This window comes from Camelus dromedarius, chromosome 1 (assembly GCF_036321535.1).
Source record: "Camelus dromedarius isolate mCamDro1 chromosome 1, mCamDro1.pat, whole genome shotgun sequence".
Classification (NCBI taxonomy): Eukaryota; Metazoa; Chordata; class Mammalia; order Artiodactyla; family Camelidae; genus Camelus; species Camelus dromedarius.
In genome coordinates, this window is record NC_087436.1 from 31,046,982 (window position 1) to 31,066,477 (window position 19,496).

General features: G+C 35.5%; 1 pseudogene; it reads right to left on the reverse strand.

The window, feature by feature from the left end:
* Positions 1-463: 463 nt before the first annotated feature.
* Positions 464-15,403, reverse strand: LOC135322042 (catenin alpha-3-like; annotated as a pseudogene).
* Between the last annotated feature and the right edge of the window lie 4,093 nt (positions 15,404-19,496).

Sequence of the window (19,496 nt, forward strand, 5' to 3'; positions counted from 1 at the left end):
ATCCAGGAGGTTGCTTGACTGCTCAAGCTTTGGTTAGTTTCTGATGGTTGTTGACCTGATCAGTTGTCAATAGATACAGAAAGCTACAGACTGATTTTTTTTTTTTTTTCTTTAGCAGGAATCACACATGTCTGTCAAGTTAGGTCAGGTAAAGAAAGTATGGAGATTAAATAGGAAACTATTTAATGAAGTCTTTGATTTCCATTGAAAACTCAGCAGCTAGTGTCAATATTTTAATTCAAAATGAGAAGGGTAAGTATACTTAAGCTATTACACATGAACAGGACTCAACTGTATCTCCTATGCTAATTTGGTAACGAATGTAAGATATTTTCTGTAGTGCAAAGGGCCAAACAACACCTGAAGATTTTATTCATTCAACAAGCATATATTGACCACTTACTAGGTATTGACCATACAGAGATGACAATGACATGATCCTAAATATATGTTGCTCATATTGTTTCAGCTTTCAATGTTTCACATTATTTGAGGTTTAAACTCTAACAGTTAGTGTACTTACAGAACTAATCAAGTGAAAAATAAAGCAGTGGGTTTAGCCAGAACTTTGTAATAAAGGCACCAGAGTAGAATAGTTGTTTCAGTAGATATGTCTTCCCCTAAATTCACTCATTACTTGTACTGAGTGGATTTTTTTCTTTGCTGAGCCTTGTCGCAGAAATATCCCGTGGCTTCTCTCTTTTAATCAAGGATTTTTTTTGCAAGGTTCTTCATTCTCCTCATCACAACCGGGTGCCAGGGCCTAGCAGGACTTGAATTCTGATGACTCCAATTGAGGCCACATAAGACATTTTCATAGATTGCACTAGAGCATTCATTAAGTTTTTAGCTGCTTGGATGAGGGAAGTGATGCTGTCCAAAGTTGAAATGATTAGCTCTCCTACCCACATTTTGGATCTTAGCTTAACTTGACTACAGGTTTTCAGTTGATGAGAGTAGAACTTAATCTGTTCCAGCAGTCCAACAAGACCTGGTTACATGATAGGTCTAGACATGTGCCAAGTGAGGACATATGTCTTTGATACTTATTCTGATGTAATTTTAGCTGCATAGATCACATCAGTCATATGCTGTGGTGGTCCTTTGCCCGTTGTGAAGTCTGCCATCTCTATCATGATCATACACATCTTCTTGGCCAGAACAATGATATTGTTGCTTATATCATCCATATCTCAATCTCTGCACCCAGCTTACTCTTTACTTTCTTGAAATCAGCCACTTGCTCAGCACTGTTCTTCTTTTTCTGCCTCAGGTGTTTGAGTCATCTTACCTGTCAGTTTTCCCTCCAGTCTGAATGCTGTTGTGACAGTGGACCTAGCGATCTTCTTCCAGGTTAGAAACATCTTCCAGTTCCTCTGGGGTTCAAATTACCAAGACTGAACATCTGATATCATGAAATGTATCATAGATCTACTTTGAGATATCCACAAATGGATTAGCATCAAACACACCCAGAGTTTTTACTTAAGGTTTCCAAGGCAAAATTCACCTTTGTTACACACTCAAGAATTACAGTACTTATAAGGATGTTAATATTTCTCATCACACCTTCAGTAAAAGTCCCTGGCTCCTAACTGTCCATTTCACCTATGACAATGTGAACTCTTGCTGCCCATACTCTGATAGCACCTGCAGAATGATCTAAATTACCAGCACCCTGATCTCTCAATGATACATTTGTTAACATCATCAAGGATATGGCTCTGAGATTTAACTTTTGTAACTCAGGAATAGCCAGATAAAAGAGATGCATGGGGCATGGGGCAAGGTATGAGAAAAGGGTGCAGAGCTTCTATGCCCCCTCCGGGTGCACCATTCTTCCCAGTTCTCCACGTGTTCACCATGAGGAAGCTCTGATATATCTGTCTCAACATAATGAATTCCTAAGCACCAGCAAGCAATACTATGCAGTTACCTTTCAGGAACAGTAGTGACAGAGGTATGTATTTTAGATTCATGGGGGCAGAGATAGAATTTAAAACCCTAGGAAAGGATTAGATCACCAAGGGAGCAAGTATAGAAGAGAAAAGTCCATGACAGAGTGCTCAAGACCTAGCAAAGAAGATTGAAGACCAACAGCCAGCAAGAGACAAGAAGAATTAAGAGAAAGGGAAGATAATTGTTTCAAGGAGGAGAGACTAATTTAGTAACAAGGGCAAATGCTGTTGATGGATAAAATAAGATGAAGAGTGAGAACTGGCCATCGCTTTTAGTGATACAAAGATTACTGGTGACCTTGATGAAATTCCAGACTCATGTGGGGGAAAAAAAAACAGACTGGAAGGTCCCCAAGAGAATGGAAGAGAAAAGATTAGAAAACTCTTTTGAGGAACTTTACTGTCAATTGCAGGAAATAAATAGGGTATTAGCTGGAGATAGAAGTGTAATCAAGCAAGGGTTCTTTTCAAATAGAAGAAATAGTAGGACATTTGTATACTAATGGTAATTATTCAATAGAGAAAGAAATCTGAGCATGAGATGAACAAAGAGATAACTGTAATTCAGTAGACAAGAAAAGCCAATATCCAGCATGCAAGAGTAGTACTCAGTGTTAATCAGAAGCACAGACAGCTCCTCTGCAGTATCAAAAGAAAGGTAGAGGATATAGATAGGCAAGTGTGTAGCTATCATGGTGGAAGTTCTCTTCTGACAGCTTTCATTTTCTTAGTGAATTCCAAGATAAAAATATGAGATTAAGGATAAGGAAGAAAGTATTGGAAGAATGGAGGAGAATAAGACATGAAATAGATATTTAGGATAGTTGGAAGGGACGTGACTGGGGAAATACAGAGTGATTACTGCAAAGCTTTATCATTATTAACTTGTAATATGTTTACTGTTTTCATTTTAAATTATTCCATCTATTTTACAATTTCTGTTTTAATTTCTAAATATAGTAAATATGACTACAACCTATATTAATGCAAACATGCTTGGACATTCAGTGATCTTTAGGAGTATACAGTGGTCCCTAGACCAAATGTTTGAGAAATGTTGGTACATATGAAAGAATTTGGGCTTCTTCTCTAAGGACAGGGTGAGGAGGAACCAGTCACTGGAATTAATTGAAAATTAGAGAACATGACCAGAGTTTAGAGCTTTGTCATATTTACCTGCTATATTTCACTGAAAAATCTATTTGCCCATTTAACTTTTATAGACAGTTTTTATTCTATGTTAAAGAGCATACAACATCTGTATATTAGGCACTTCTGATATCCCAACTCTTGGCCCTTCTTAGTCCATCCACTGATGTTGTCACCAGCCCTGCAATGCTTTCACTATTTTGCCTGTTGGCCATAGCTGTGACTCAAGCCTGCATCACCTACATCACCCTTCCCTCCTGGGCTTCTCTGAGCCACAGTGTGGGAAGCCCACAGGAATGTACTTTGCTCTCATACATGTGCCCCACCCAGAAAAGTATGGCACCATCATTGAACAATGAATGATGAGGATCAATAAATAAATATTTCCCCCTTTTTTTGCACCTGAGTGGAAACTTCATAAGGCTTCTCACAAAACGCCAAAGGAATCTCTTCAAACCTCTCGATAACCCATCTTTGTTTGGCTTTTACTTCCTGTCTATTCCTTTCTTCTACTTCCTGGATGCTGTCTGCAAATAAAAACAAGTCTGCTTCAGTTTTTGCTTTAGGGGAAACCCAAAACTAAGATAGTATTCAACTAAATTTTCTGCCTAAAAATCCAAGTATTTTCCTGTCAAACTAATCCAAATCCAATCTGTTTCCTGTTAGTGAAAAATAACAAGTGCCATAGAAAGTATATATTTGTAGAGCAAGAGATACAAACGTGAAATGCATCTTTGACAAATAAACACTCCCATATACATTTTTGCTTCCATGTCTTAAATGAATACCAAATAATACATTGATAGTATATTCTCCAGCTATAAAATGGATCCTTGGTTAAACTAAGCTTCTACTGGGTACCAGAAAAAAATTATAACAAAAGAAAAAGTAATAGTACTCAATGAACCAGAAAAATAAAATCTCTTAAGCTTTTAAGATACATCTCCACAATAAGACTGAAGAATAATGGTCAGTGATCTAATTTAACATTTCTCAGTGCCTTAGAATCCTGCATACTTTTTCTGTTTTTAGCAGAAGCATTTCTCCTATGAATTCAATTTCATGCCACCCCACTAATACCATGTAGTGACATCTCATAGGTCATTATTAACTTCCAGAATCTCCTCTGGCAGAAAGCTCTCTTCTCAGGATTTCCACTCAAGGTTTTGGCCCTATGTGAGTATGCTGAGCATACTTAAAAGAAACCAACCTATCCCAGTTGTATTAATAACTCACAGACTATGACCTTCTCATTTAACACATCCTGCTGAGCAGTTATTAAATAACCATAGAGGGAAGTTTGATGCCCTCTTGTTAACCTACCTCACTCATATTGTTGGCCTTGTGGTCAAGACTGATATAAGTTTAAATATAATCTCTGTTTCCTCAAGAATTATTATTCCATTTGTTTGCTCTACTTGTTTATTACATACAAATCTGACTACCTGTTGCTTGAAATATGCAATTTGGGGAAACATAATAGAAAATAAGCCTCAAATTTGTCATTTCTGCAAATGTCAAGTTTCCTTTTAGTATAGATTTTGTAGATTCTCTGGTAAATTTCAAACTATCATAAGAAATAGCTCAAATAACATTTCCTCTTTACAAGATGACTTGACTTTATGTACCGTACAAGCACAGGTAGATTTTAATACCTCTGTTTTCCTCTTTAACATACTAAGTTGTATCACATTTTATTATATGTACTGATTAACACATTTGTCTGTCCCTTTAAGCACTTTGGAGTCAGACCCCACGCCATATACACTTTTGCATGGTCATTGTAGAGCTTGGTGCCTCACACAAAGAAAATTGTTAAAAAAAAATACATAAATGAATGTATAAACGAATGGATGAAAGAATACATTAATCAATAAGTGAATGAATACATGAATGAAAGAACAAATAAACAAATTATTGAGACAAGTAGGATCAATAGATTACCAGGGTCAGAATTCCAGAAGCATAATAGAAAAGTCCAGACCAATTAAGGGAGGTTTTTTTTTTCTTACATTTTCCATTTCAGTATTTAAATTGTTCCTGATTTAGTGGAAATGAAAAGAGACTTTTCACTGAATTAATTTTTCTATTTTAATGTTCTTTCTGACTTTAATTAAATAACCTCCGTAAGCTTGTCTTTTGCCTTCATTTTTCTCTTCTCAGAAGTGAAGCAGTGAATGCTCAACTCACAGGCTTCACAAAGATTTCACAGCTCTATTTTTAATGCTTGCAGTAGAGTTGGAGACATACGTTAAGAATTTTTTTAAGTCTTATTATTATTAACTCCAACAAACTGTTACAGAGAAAGGATTGTTCTGATCAGAATTATACTAATTACTTTTATATAATCAGGGATTTGCCATCACCACAGCTTTGTGTGCTCTTACAACTTGTCATTCTCTGCTCGATGCTAAATCCGTACCTCTGTGCGTTTACGCCTTGAGCAGCGGTCAATTCTGCTCTAGACACCAAGGTTTAGAGATTCAGAAGTAGGCATATACAAGATAACAGCAGAATTATAGTTTCTTGTTTAAAATTACTATTTAGAAGTAGTACACAGTTTTATTCACTGGTCTTTCTTTTGCTTTTTTTCTTTGTTTGTTCCCTGGTAAATCAGTTACTCTGGATGTTGCTGGAGTGAGACATGGCAAACCACCTGACAGCTTTGGTAGAGTTTATTTTTTTGTAATTGGACTTAAGAATTTGCTTTTGGCCTTTTGTCTGGAACTATTTCACTTTCCTAGAGTTTTAGAAATCATCAATCTTATATATATCACTTGGGTAGCCAGCTTGACAGTTTTGATGGGCCATTATTGTAGTTTAAATTTCATTTTTGGAAGATTTCATTTGACATTTCAGATTTATTATGCTACCTTGAAAGCTGGCGTTCCAGAGGGCTCTGCCTTTGATCTCAGGTCATCATTAGTTAATGCCAATGATCCACAGCATCCCCCTTGTGTGAATGTGAACTCAAAACACTTGTGAAGTACCATTTCATTGTGGCTCTTTTTTCATTAGTACTTATATTGGACAGTTTGAGAGCAATCTATACATATTATAGAGACTCTCCCAACATAATTTCATTAACTATTAAGATGAATAATAGAAATTACAGTTGTGTTTGATTAAGGATAAATAATAAACTTGTGATTAAGTGATATTTCCTTTTCATAAAAACTGAGAGGAGGAAAAGGAAAGGCAGATTCCAGACTCCCTGGTTTCATTTCTTTCCTCTTTTGCTGGCACTGAAAAGAATTTCTGTAGCTGCATTAAACTAATACAGAGTGTGACTATAATTAATACTATTATTAAAAAAGGGCATTTATAGGTTTACTTTGCTTTCAGCAAATCTATAAAGAATATATTAAAGAAAAATGAGGCAAATAGTCATTTTAATGGGGTATTCAAATAGCATTTCTGTGAAAAGAATTCTGCTTTAATGTTTTGAAAATATCAAGTGGCTCACAAAAATATTTATACACTTAACAATTCTAGAAGGCATTGCATATATTATAAAACATATACTAATAATGTAAGTTATTATTAGGAAATAATTTTTCATATTTATTTATTTATAAGCAATAAAAAGTAATCTTAATTGTGGTGACATATTCTGGCAGTTAGAAATAATTATTCCTTAATTTTCCTTATTCTTTCACTCATGAAACTCTGAATTCCCTTAATAAATAGGAATAACATGGATGGAGCAGACTGGGTAGGAGGATGTTTTCCCAGAAATACTTGATTCAATGCTATAGCATTGTGGTTTTCTTGTGATTATTTTCTAGGTACTAGGTATCTTGTTTATTCTCTTCAAATAACTTGAAATCACAACATACCTCTGGTATTTCTTTCATCTACTATGTAAATAATTGTTATTCTCTTCACCAATCTATAATGATGCTTATAATTCCCTTTGTAATGCCAACTGATCACCATCAAACACGCATCGACCACTGCATTTCATCCTCAGTAGATACACTGTCTCAAGTTACTTTAACCTCAGTCACACCTTTTCTGTGTATCTTTGGACAGATTTGCACTATCAAATCTACATCTTATTTTATTTTTTGATGTGTTGTCATTTTGGGTCAGGGATGGTTTTCAGAGAATAAAATAAATGGCAGAGAGCTGCAATGGGAAAATAATGCAGCAGACAATACCCTCTGCTCAGTGTCCAGAAGAGTGCCATTTGGCTGAGAGCATTTGCAGCACTGTACTCTAACGCCCACTGGCCAGATACTGTTGGCCTGCTGCACCTGCTCCTCTGGCCTGAGAATGTGTGATAACATTCAACACATGCATGGGAAGTGTGTATGGTGCTGGGGGGGTGTGGGTGTCTGTGTCTCTGTATGTATATACACACATGAATGTTAACAGTGTACCATTATATATATGTTTATATGTCTAAAATCATGTTTTTATTTTTTTATTGTACATAAAAATAGCAAATCAGAGATGTATGAATTGAAGTTAATCTAGTTATGTATAATACCCAATAAGTCTGCAGACCCCAAAGGAATTGAAATGGTAAGAAAATAGCACATCTCTTTCCCTCCGTCTGTTCACAAATACAATTTTTATGTGCTAATTAACTACTGAGGGTCTATATTTCCTTTGTTTCCTTTTGATCACATGAACTGAAAAGGCGATTTTCAGAAATATATTGATAGTAACAGAATCCCATTACAACAAAAGAGTATGTGTGACCATGTGAGATTGGTTTTGAAGAATTTCATCTCCATTGTTGTCAAAATCACCTTTAGGTATAATCAGCTTTAGGTATAAAAGTAGATTTAGAAAATCCAATCAGTAATATACATTAGAGGAATTACTTATAGGTGTCATAATGATGATGTACATTACTGTTTCAATTAACTTCAGAGAAATAAAGTTTGACTGTAAGCAATATTTACTGGAATGGAAACTTCTCAACTAAATATACAGAAGGACACTGTACTGAAAAGATTGGGTATACTTTTTTTTTTGCTCATATAAACTCTGAAGACAAGTCCTTCCATATTAGTTCAAAATTCCAATTTCAAATATTTACCTTTACATGCAAACCCTTTATCTTCTAAGCAATGCAGAATTACTGGTTTCCCCTTACACTTTCTTTTCACCTTTCTTCAACTAACCAAACAGTTCTTCTTTGGGGGAAATCCTTTCATCACCAATACAACATTAGGCAGATGAGATAGTCTTCGGTTATCAAAGAGCCCCATCTCCCAGCCACACTGGTGGTTGGGAGGTGCAGACACGCTGAGGCATCAGAGGCCTACCCTGGACTTTTGCTTTTACAGTTGGGTAAGAGGCTCTCTTTTCACTAGGAGAGTCGATGTAAAGATAATGGAAGCCTAGAGCCAGTACTGGCTTGTCACAATAGGGGAAGATACTTCCTGAGAATGAAGCCAACTCTGAGGAAAGTGGGAGGAGTAGCCTCATAACACCATCTGAAATCCAGAGCCCAGTGGTGCCTAGGTAAGGTTTATTCCTTGGACAGCCTCCCCTGCAACCAATTACATGAGATGGTAAATTCTCCTTTTGGTTTCTCTAGCTTGAGTGTGTGTTTGTCATTTGCAACTGAAAGATTTGTGACTAACACACAAACACATACACACACTTGCATTTGACAAGTTGAACACACAGAATGGCACACCTTATCTTTGAAGTGTTGGAAGTGAACTATTAAAAACAGGGAGAGACGAGGCCAAGATGGCAGAGTAGAAGGACGCTCGTAGCTCACCCTCTCCCACAGATACATCAAGACTCACAACCACGGACCCACTCAGCCAACCAGAGCACCTGCAGAACTCCAACAGAACATTGTCCTCTTTAAACGACAAAGACGCCAAAAATCTGGTAGGAGAAAAGAAAAAAAAAGAAAGACGAAAAGGCGAAACAGTGCAGGACCGGTCCCGCGGGGAGGGACCGGCAAAGGAGGACTGGCAATCGTTCGCTGGGTCTCCCCTCTCCATCGGAGAGGCCAGCGGGACGGAGGGGGAGCCTCCGAGGTTCGGATCTGCAGGGAGCAGCCCTTGACTGACAGAACTAAGTTAAATGGGCACAGAGGGTCCCTGAGACACCCAGCCCGAGACCCACACTGTGCTGGGAGGGGGCGCGATCTGCTTGCCAACAGGCACTGGGAGCAGCACAGACGACGGCGCCAACGGAGGCGCCTCTGGAAACAGCAAGCTGAGTTCCCGAAACACGGCGAAGACAGAAAGACTTATTAAGAGCACACAGTCTCCAGGAGAACACCCCCTCCCCCCCTTTTTTTTAATCTGTTTTTACCTGTTGTATTTTCTATTACCTTTTTAATTTTTACTTTTTAAACAATTATATATCTCCCAGTTTTAAGCCCTTTTAAATTTTAATATTATTATTTTTAAAAATCATGTCATTTTTATCTCTCTTGGTTTTGATCTCCTGTTATTGACTACACACAGGTTTCAAATACATTTTTTCCCTCCTTTCTCCTTTTTCAAAGGTTTTTAAGAGACGTCTCAACCCGATTGCTATTCTGCTTCAACTTGCTCTTCAATTATTCATTATACACTGTTTTCAAACCCTTTTTTCCTCCCCTTTTTCAAAATTCTCTTTATCATATCTTTTTTATCTGTTCTATTTTTTATTACCTTTTTAATTTCTATTTTCCAAACAATTGTATATGCTTCTAGTTTTAATTCCTTCTTAAATTTTTCTTTCTAAACAACTGTATATGCTTCTAGTTTTAATTCCTTTTAACTTTTTCTTTTAAAATAGTTATATTATTATTTTTTTAAAAATCCACCTGATTTCATTTTCATTTCTTTTGGATTTGATATTCTGTTATTGATTATAAAAAGGTTTCAAGTATCATTTTTTGATTTTTTTCCTTTTTTTAAGGGTTTTTAAAAAGATCTCAACTCGAATGCTAGTCTGATTCAAATTGTGCTTCTATAATTGATTATACACTGTTTTCAAACCTTTTTTTCTCCCTTCTTTTAAAATTCTCTTTCTCTCTCCCTCCTTTTTTTTTATTTTTTAAGTTTTATTCCTACATAGGCATTAGATAGATAAATAAATAAACTCCTTTAAGGACCACAATAGATAACTGATACTCCTTAAGCCACAGTGCCAGAGAGATATGAACAAGATGAAGAAGCAGAGAAACCATTCCCAATTAAAAGAAGAAGAGAAATCCCCTGAAAGAATGATCAATGAAATAGACATCAATAGCCTACTAGATCAAGATTTCAAAAAAGGAGTTATCAAAGTACTGAATAAACTAAAAGAGATAGTGTTTAGAGATATAAAATATGTCAAAAATGAAATAGAAGCTATAAAGAAGAGCCAAGTAGAATTGATAAACTCACTGGCTGAGATGAGAATGGACCTAAAGGCTGTGCAAAGCAGACTAGATAATGCAGAGGAACGAATTAGTGACCTAGAAGACAGGACAACAGAAAGCACCCAATCAGAACAACTGCAAGATAAACAAATAAAAACAAATGAAAGCAACATAAGGGACCTATGGGATAATATAAAGTGTGCCAATCTTCGCATAATAGGGGTCCCAGAACGGGAAGAATGATCAAAGGGCATTGAAAAGGTTTTTGAAGAATTCATGACTGAAAACTTCCCAAACTTAAAGAAAAAATCAGATATCCAAGTACAGGAAGAAAGGGTCCCAAACAGGAAGAACGCAAACAGATACACACCAAGACATATCATAATCAAGATGGCCAGAGTCAAGGATAAAGAAATGATCCTAAAGGCAGCAAGAGAAAAGCAAAGAGTGAGTTACAAGGGAACCCCCATAAGGCTCTCAGCTGATTTCTCTGCACAAACACTACAGGCCAGAAGGGAGTGGCAAGATATATTCAAAGCCCTGAATGAAAAAAAGATGCAGCCTAGGATACTTTATCCAGCAAGGCTATCCTTTAGGATAGAAGGAGACATAAAGAATTTCACAGACAAGAAAAAGCTACAAGAGTTTAGCAACACTAAACCCATGCTAAAAGAAATATTGAAAGGTCTACTCTAAATAGAAAAAGCAGCAGGATGCTATAGAAATGAGAAACTCATAGCTGGAAAGGTGATAACTCATGAATTACAAATAAAATAAACATGAAATTGTAAAAGAAGACATCTAAATCATTAAGAGTGGGAGAGGGAAGCAAGAAAATATAGAGTATTTTTTTTCTTTGTTTTTAAAATTTTTTGTTTTCAGTAGGATGGGTTCGAGATATAGTAATGGGCTAACAGACTTACAGAAAAGGGTAACCACATGCCAAAAACTTACAAGGGAGTCACAAAAACCAAATAAAATCCATGATAATACAAAGGAAAATTACCAAACCACAAAAGGAAGAAGAAAGGAACAAAGAGGAAATACCAAATCAACGGCAAAGATAAGTTCAAAATGGCAATAAACACACATCTATCATTAATTACTGTAAATGTTAATGTACTAAATGCTCCAGTCAAAAGACACAGAGTGGCAGACTGGATAATAAAGCAAGAACCTTCAATATGCTGCATACAAGAGACCCACTTTAGGGAGAAGGACACATATAGATTGAGAGTAAAAGGATGGAAAAGGATATTCCATGCAAATGGAAAAGCCAAAATAGCAGGTGTTGCAGTACTGATTTCAGACAAAATAGACTTTAAAACAAAGGCCATAAAGAAAGATAAAGAAGGACATTTTATAATGATTAAAGGAGTGATACAAGATGAGGATATTACACTCGTTAATATATATGCACCCAATATAGGAGCACCTAAGTACATAAAACAATTACTAACAGAGATAAAGGGGGATATTGATGGGAATACAATCACAGTTGGAGATTTTAACACCGCATTAATATCACTAGACAGATCTTCCAGACAGAAAATAAATAAGGCAACAGAGAAATTAAATAATACAATAGAAAAATTAGATTTGGTGGATATTTTCAGAGCATTACACCCCCCAAAATAGGATATACATTCTTTTCAAATGCACATGGAACATTTTCAAGGATTGGTCATGTACTTGGGCACCAAAGAAACCTCAACAATTTTAAGAAGATAGAAATTATCTCAAGCATCTTTACTGACCACAATGCCATGAAACTAGAAATCAACAACAGAAAAACAAAGGAGAAAAAAAGGAAAGCATGGAGATTAAACAATATGTTATTTAAAAACAATGGGTCAATGAGGAAATCAAAGCTGAAATTAAAAAATATCTTGAGACAAATGACAATGAAAGCACAACCACACAAATTTATGGGACACAGCAAAGGTAGTGCTAAGACGGAAGTTTACAGCGATACAAGCCGTCCTCAAAAAAGAAGAACAATCTCAAATAAATAATTTAACCCACCAACTGAATGAACTAGAAAAAGAAGAGCAAAAATCTCCAAAAGGCATCAGAAGGAGGGAAATTATAAAGATTAGGGAGGAAATAAATAAAATAGAGGTTAACAAGGTCATAGAAAAAAATCAACCAAACCAAAAGCTGGCTTTTTGAAAAAGTAAATAAAATCGAGAAACCTCTGGCAAAACTCACAAAGAAGAAAAAAGAGAGAGCATAAATTAGCAAAATAAGAAAGGAAAATGGACAAATTACAACAAATACAATAGAAATACAGACTATCATATGAGAATATTGTGAAAACCTATATGGAACCAAACTGGATAACCTAGAGGAGATGGACAAGTTTCTGGAAACATACTGTCCACCAAGACTGAATCAAGAGGAAACTGACCACTTGAACAAACCAATCACTAGAAACGAAATCGAAATAGGAATAAAAAAACCTCCCTACAAACAAAAGTCCAGGACCGGGCAGCTTCACCAGGGAATTCTACCAAACATACAAAAAAGAACTCATACCAGTCCTTCTCAAACTCTTCCAGAAGATTGAAAAGGAGGGAATACTCCCAAACTCATTCTATGAAGCCACCATCACCCTGATACCAAAACCAGGCAAAGATACTACCAAAAAAGAGAATTATAGACCAATATCACTGATGAACATATCCGCCAAAATCCTCACCAAAATATTAGCAAATAGAATCCAACAACACATAAAAAAGATTATACATCATGACCAAGTGGAGTTCATCCCAGGGACAAAAGGGTGGTTCAACATATGCAAATCAATCAATGTAGTACATCACATCAACAAGAGAAAGGACAAAAACCACATGATCATCTCAATCGATGCAGAAAAAGCATTTGATAAAATTCAACACCCATTTATGATAAAAACTCTCACCAAAGTGGGTATAGAGGGAACATATGTCAACATCATAAAAGCTATATATGACAAACCTACAGCCAGCATAGTACTCAACGGTGAAAAACTCAACAGCTTCCCACTAAAATCTGGGACAAGACAAGGATGCCCACTATCACCAATTCTATTCAACATAGTCTTGGAAGTCCTAGCCACAGCAATCAGACAAGAGAGAGAAATAAAAGGGATCCAAACTGGAAAAGAAGAGGTAAAAGTGTCACTATAAGCTGACAACATGTTACTATATATAGGAAACCCTAAAAGGTCCTAAAAACCCTAAAAACACAAAAACTTCTAGAGCTGATCGAAGAATTCAGGAAGGTAGCAGGTTACAAGATTAACGTTCAAAAATCAGTTGCATTTCTTTACACTAACAATGGATCAACAGAAAAAGAAAGTAAAGAAACAATCCCCTTTAAAATAGCACCCTAAGTAATAAAATACCTAGGAATAAACCTAATCAAGGAGGTGAAAGAATTATACACAGAAACTATAAACCACTGATGAAGGAAATTAAAGAAGACTTTAAAAAATGGAAAGATAGCCCATGCTCTTGGATTGGAAGAATCAATATTGTTAAAATGGTCACACTGCCCAAGGCAATCTACAGATTTCATGCAATCCCTATCCAATTACCCAGGACATATTTCACAGAACTAGAACAAATCTAATAAAATTTATATGGAACCATCAAAGATCTAGAATTGCCAAAGCATTACTGAAGAGAAAGAAAGAGGCTGGAGGAATAACTCTCCCAGACTTCAGACAATACTATAGAGCTACAGTCATCAAGACAGCATGGTACTGGTACAAAAACAGACATATAGACCAATGGAACAGAATAGAGAGCCCAGAAATGAACCCACAAACTTTTGGTCAACTAATCTTCGACAAAGGAGGCAAGAATACACAATAGAATAAAGACAGTCTCTTCAGCAAATGGTATTGGGAAAAATGGACAGCAGCATGTAAAACAATGAAGCTAGAACACTCCCTTACACCATACACAAAATCAACTCAAAATGGATCAAAGACTTAAACATAAGACAAGATACAATAAACTTCCTAGAGGAAAATATAGGCAAAACATTATCTCACATATATCTCAAAAATTTTCTCCTAGAAGAAATAAAAGCAAGAATAAACAAATGGGAGCTAATGAAACTTACAAGCTTCTGTACAGCAAAGGAAACCAAAAGTAAAACAAAAAGACAACCTACGGAATGGGAAAAAAATTTTTGCAAGTGAAACCGACAAAGGCTTGATCTCCAGAATATATAAGCAGCTCATACGACTCAATAAGAAAAAAATAAACCCAATCCAAAAATGCGCAGAAGACCTAAACAAGCAATTCTCCAAGGAAGACATACAAATGATCAACAGACACATGAAAAAATGCTAAGTATCACTAATTATCAGAGAAACGCAAATCAAAACTACAATGAGGTATCACCTCACACCAGTCAGAATGGCCATCATTCAAAAATCCACAAATGACAAATGCTGGAGAGGCTGTGGAGATAGGGGAACCCTCCTACACTGCTGGTGGGAATGTAGTTTGGTGCAGCCACTGTGGAAAACAGTAAGGAGATTCCTCAAAAGACTAAGAATAGACTTACCGTATGACCCAGGAATCCTTCTCCTGGGCCTATATCCAGAAGGAACCCTACTTCAGGATGACACCTGCACCCCAATGTTCATAGCAGCACTATTTACAATAGCCAAGACATGGTAACAGCCTAAATGTCCATCAACAGATGACTGGATAAAGAAGAAGTGGTATATTTATACAATGGAATACTACTCAGCCATAAAAACCAAATTATATTACAAATTATATTTTGTATGTCACCTTACTATCAGAACACTAACCTCCGACTTCTGTTTTTAGACTACATACTGGCAGTTAGGTACTGGATTCAGGCTGACTGTAGGAAACGGCAGGAGTGGGAGAGGGGCTTCCTCTCAGCCTTACCTGTAAGTCAACATGTGGTAAAAGTATCCTTTGGAAAAACGCATGTCTTCTCATAAAATAAAGAATATAGAATAAAAATAAAGAATTCTCTTATAAAGTAAAGAATAGTTTGAGTGTTGCTTTCAGAAAATAAAAAAACAAAACAAAACAAAAAACCTTAATCCTCACCAAGTAGAGGGGGAAAAAAGAGCTTAGATTCTAAGACCAACTGTAATCTGTTAGTTATATGGAAAAAGTTAGAAAGAAGAGAGAACTCTAGTTCAAAAATTAAAACCAAAACTATTCATTGGTGGTGTACTATTCTTAGGATTCCACTCATATCTACCAACCCATAAGGTACCCGTTTAAAACACTTCCAAATTCCAGTATCTGCATGTCTTTGCTGAAGGCTTTCTCTCTCCAATGGAAACTGTTTTGCCTGTGTGCATGAAAGGCAGCAGGAGTTCTGGAGAACTAATGTCCCCAAATCCAGCAGTTCTCAACCAGTGACTGACAGGAGTTGGTGTTTAAACATAGCTTCCTTACACTTCAGGTGTAAATAAACCTAAGATGCACATGCTATCCACCATTTTCTATAGTTCCTCAGAATGAATTCACTTCCAATTGCCCACAGTGGTACTTTAAATATAAATGCACCCTTTACTGCCTCCTATCTAAATTTGCCACATCTCTACTTTTGTTTTGTAGAATGCCAGCTAGCCAATCCCAAATCCCTGTTGCCCGTTTGCTTCTTTGGGATCCCAAACCGAGACAGCTACTAAAGTTAATCATTCTCTTAGACCCCATCCCACTTATGACAGGTTACAGATGCCATGAAGAGGTGGGATCTAAGAACCTTCTGAATCTGGGCCATATTCATCATCATCATCTTCATCATTATTGTTTTATCTAGACAAACAATATTTGATTAATTAATCCACTATTTTCTATTTCTTTATTCACCATTTCTGTTTACATCTTATTCTCTCCTTCTGGACTTGGTTTCATTCTTTTCATAGTATAACATTTAGTATACATTTTAGTAAGAGTTTATTTGCACTCATAACTCATGGTGTTTTTTCCCGAGAATGTTCTTAACTACCATTTCCTTAATAGGTTTATATGGATACAAAATTTTAGCTAATGACTAGATACAAAATTTTAAGTTGCTAATTATATTCTCTTAGTATTTTAATCTTTTTCAATTCATTGGTTTCTATTGGTGTTAGCACTAAGTTAATCTTTGTAAGTAATATTTTATCTGATTGCTTTTTTTAACTTTGATTACATACTTTTTCTTGACTATTCAGTATTTCACTAAAGTCTGTCTATATGTGGATTTATTTTTATTCATCCTGGTTGGGATTCACCATGATTGATGAACATGAGAAATCAAGATTCTCTTCAACTCCAGAAAATTTGCAAGAGTTATGTCTTTTGTATTCTCTCTTTTCTACCCTCTGTATTCACTCTTTCTTGTTAATTAGAAATATGTTGGTCTACTTATTCATTCTTCCAGGTTTCCTGAGTTTGCTTTCATTTTATTTTATTCCTTTAACCCTCTGTGATTCATTCTGAATAATTTATTCACTTCATTTCCAGCTTGCACCTTTTTCAACAGCTTTATCTAATCTGCCATTTAACTCTGCTATGGCTTTTTTCTTGGGATTATAGATTTCATTTCTATATGTTCTTTTGGTTTATTTTAAATTTTGCTCTGATTATTTTTATAGCATCTTGTTTTTTGCTTGTGTTTTCAACTCCATATTTCATTTTTTAAGATGTTTCACCAGACTTATTTTTTATATCTTATAATTTCATTAACTGATAATTCTATGTTTAATTTAGTTGTTTGTTGTCTATGCTGATTCTTATTTATTATGGCTTATTTCATGTTATTTGGGGTTGTGACTTCCTCTTCACAACAGCTTTTGCTCTGAGAACCCGGCACAACCTGGATTGTGAGTGCTTTGTTCCAGAAAGCATTCACATTTGTTTCTTTCAGTGCTAGCACACTAATAACAGAATTAATTTGTTGGCTTTAGGTGTCCTTGGCCTCTCCCATAATATAAATTAAAAGCTAAAACTTTATGAAGAAAAGGATTTGATTACAAACCCTCAGAATCTTTAATTGCTTTCTACTAAGAAGTTAGGTGGGAAGTTCAAGGGTTCTGACTTTATGCAGTCTCAGCTAATTCCCTTTGTAACCAAAGCCTTGTGCCTTCTCCCTGTGGAAGTGTGAAAAACCATGCATTCTGATGACCTGCTCAACAAACACTCCCATAAAAACCACAGCTGCAGCTCCTACTTTTCATACATATCATCAGCTTTATTTTTATAGCTTCTTGGGATTTTTCTTATTCCCTTGTTAATTAAAGCATATATTTTAGAGTATCTTACTGTGTTTTATCCAATATTTCTAAATGTTTGGAAGCTGAAAGATTTTCATATTATATATTAGGTTGAGCTATATATAACATTTCCATTTTTGTCAGTCCAAAAGAGTTCAACACCACTGGCTTCATATGGTTCAGTCTAATATTGCCTATGTTAGTGGAAATGAATATCCCTCCAGTCTTTCATCCTGTTAAATAAATGATATTCGCTGGGAATAGCAGCTAGCTTTTTGGTGATTCTGTCAATTGGTTACTAGATATTTGGATAGAATTTGTGGACTATTTCCAAACTAAGACTATTTTCAGTGCCCCATTAGATTTTAAGGTAAAAAATATCACAATCGAATTCTCAAGTTTTAGTGATTCAAGTTAGATTATGGCAATAAGTGCCCAGATGATTCTTTGGGTGCATTTAGGTATTTTTACAGTATTTATCAATATGATAAATACACATTTAAATATAAATCATTAATTTCTTTCATCCACATGTAGAGAAAACCATGCTCTGGACGAACTAAACTCTTGGTAAACTAGCTATTTGCATCATAGTTTTCTTCTTAAGAAAGCTTTGTATTTACTCTTAATTTTTAAAATAAACATATATTGGCCAAAAAGTGATAGGTTCTCGCTACCTTAGATGTACCAAATTTACTAAATTTATCATTGAAATAAATCACTGAGCAAGACAATCAAAATCTCAAGAATAGCGTTTAAAGGCATTTTCAATGTCATAAGTAAGTCTTTTTTGTTGTTTGTTTCCTAATCTCATTTCAAAATCATTACACCTTTCACAGTCTGGGTTCAGCAGGACAGAAAAGCAAAGTCACGACTTGTTAACAGTTTTTTCAGAGAGCACACTAAAAACATACAGACAACATCATCATAATTTGATCTTATTTACAGTTTTCTCTGTTTTATTCAGCTGCAGATTAAGATTAGCAGGGATTTCTTTAGAGTTATAAATTATCTGGAGAATAAGATGATGCATAAACTGGCACTGCAGTATAGCTGCCTCCATTCAGCTCATAAAATAGTCCTTAAAATTAAATACCTCTTCTCCTGTAACATGTTTGTTTCAATAATAAGCAAAACAAAATATATGAAAACACCTCTCTCATATACAGAGACTAAATGCACTTTATATATCAATGTTCTTTTCACAGGTAAACAACATGATAATGGCACGTATACTGGGTGGTGAGAGTTCATCCACAGTGCATACTTGTGATACTGTGCAAAGACATACCATATAAGTTGAAAAGTGCATTTTCTCTACAGTCTGTTCTGCTTTCCCTCACATGATCATATATATCATTAACGGATTTGTGAAGCTCTTTTAAAAATTGCATGATTCGTATTATTTTATTATCCAGACTAAAACTCAGGGTGCCAAACTTTGGTAGCTGAGTTTTGCTTTCTTCTCTCCTATTTGAACTAATTAATTAATTTCACACAGAAGATGATGATTTTCATCCTGTACACATACAATTCAATTGTTTTACCACAGAGGTCACTATGTTTTATTTCTAACTGGCACATAAACTGATGCCTCCATGCCATGAAGTTTTGGCTGCCATTTGCCAAAACTTCAAAACAGGTTAGGTACTGCCACTCAGTATAGATGGTAATCAGATTAAGAAATCTATTTTAAGATGATCTTCTTTGAAATTCCTGTTTGCGATTTTCTTTTATTGCTGCCTTTATGAAATCATTACATGCTCAGAAGTTTTGTTCTGAGAACAAATTCACACTCAACATTTTA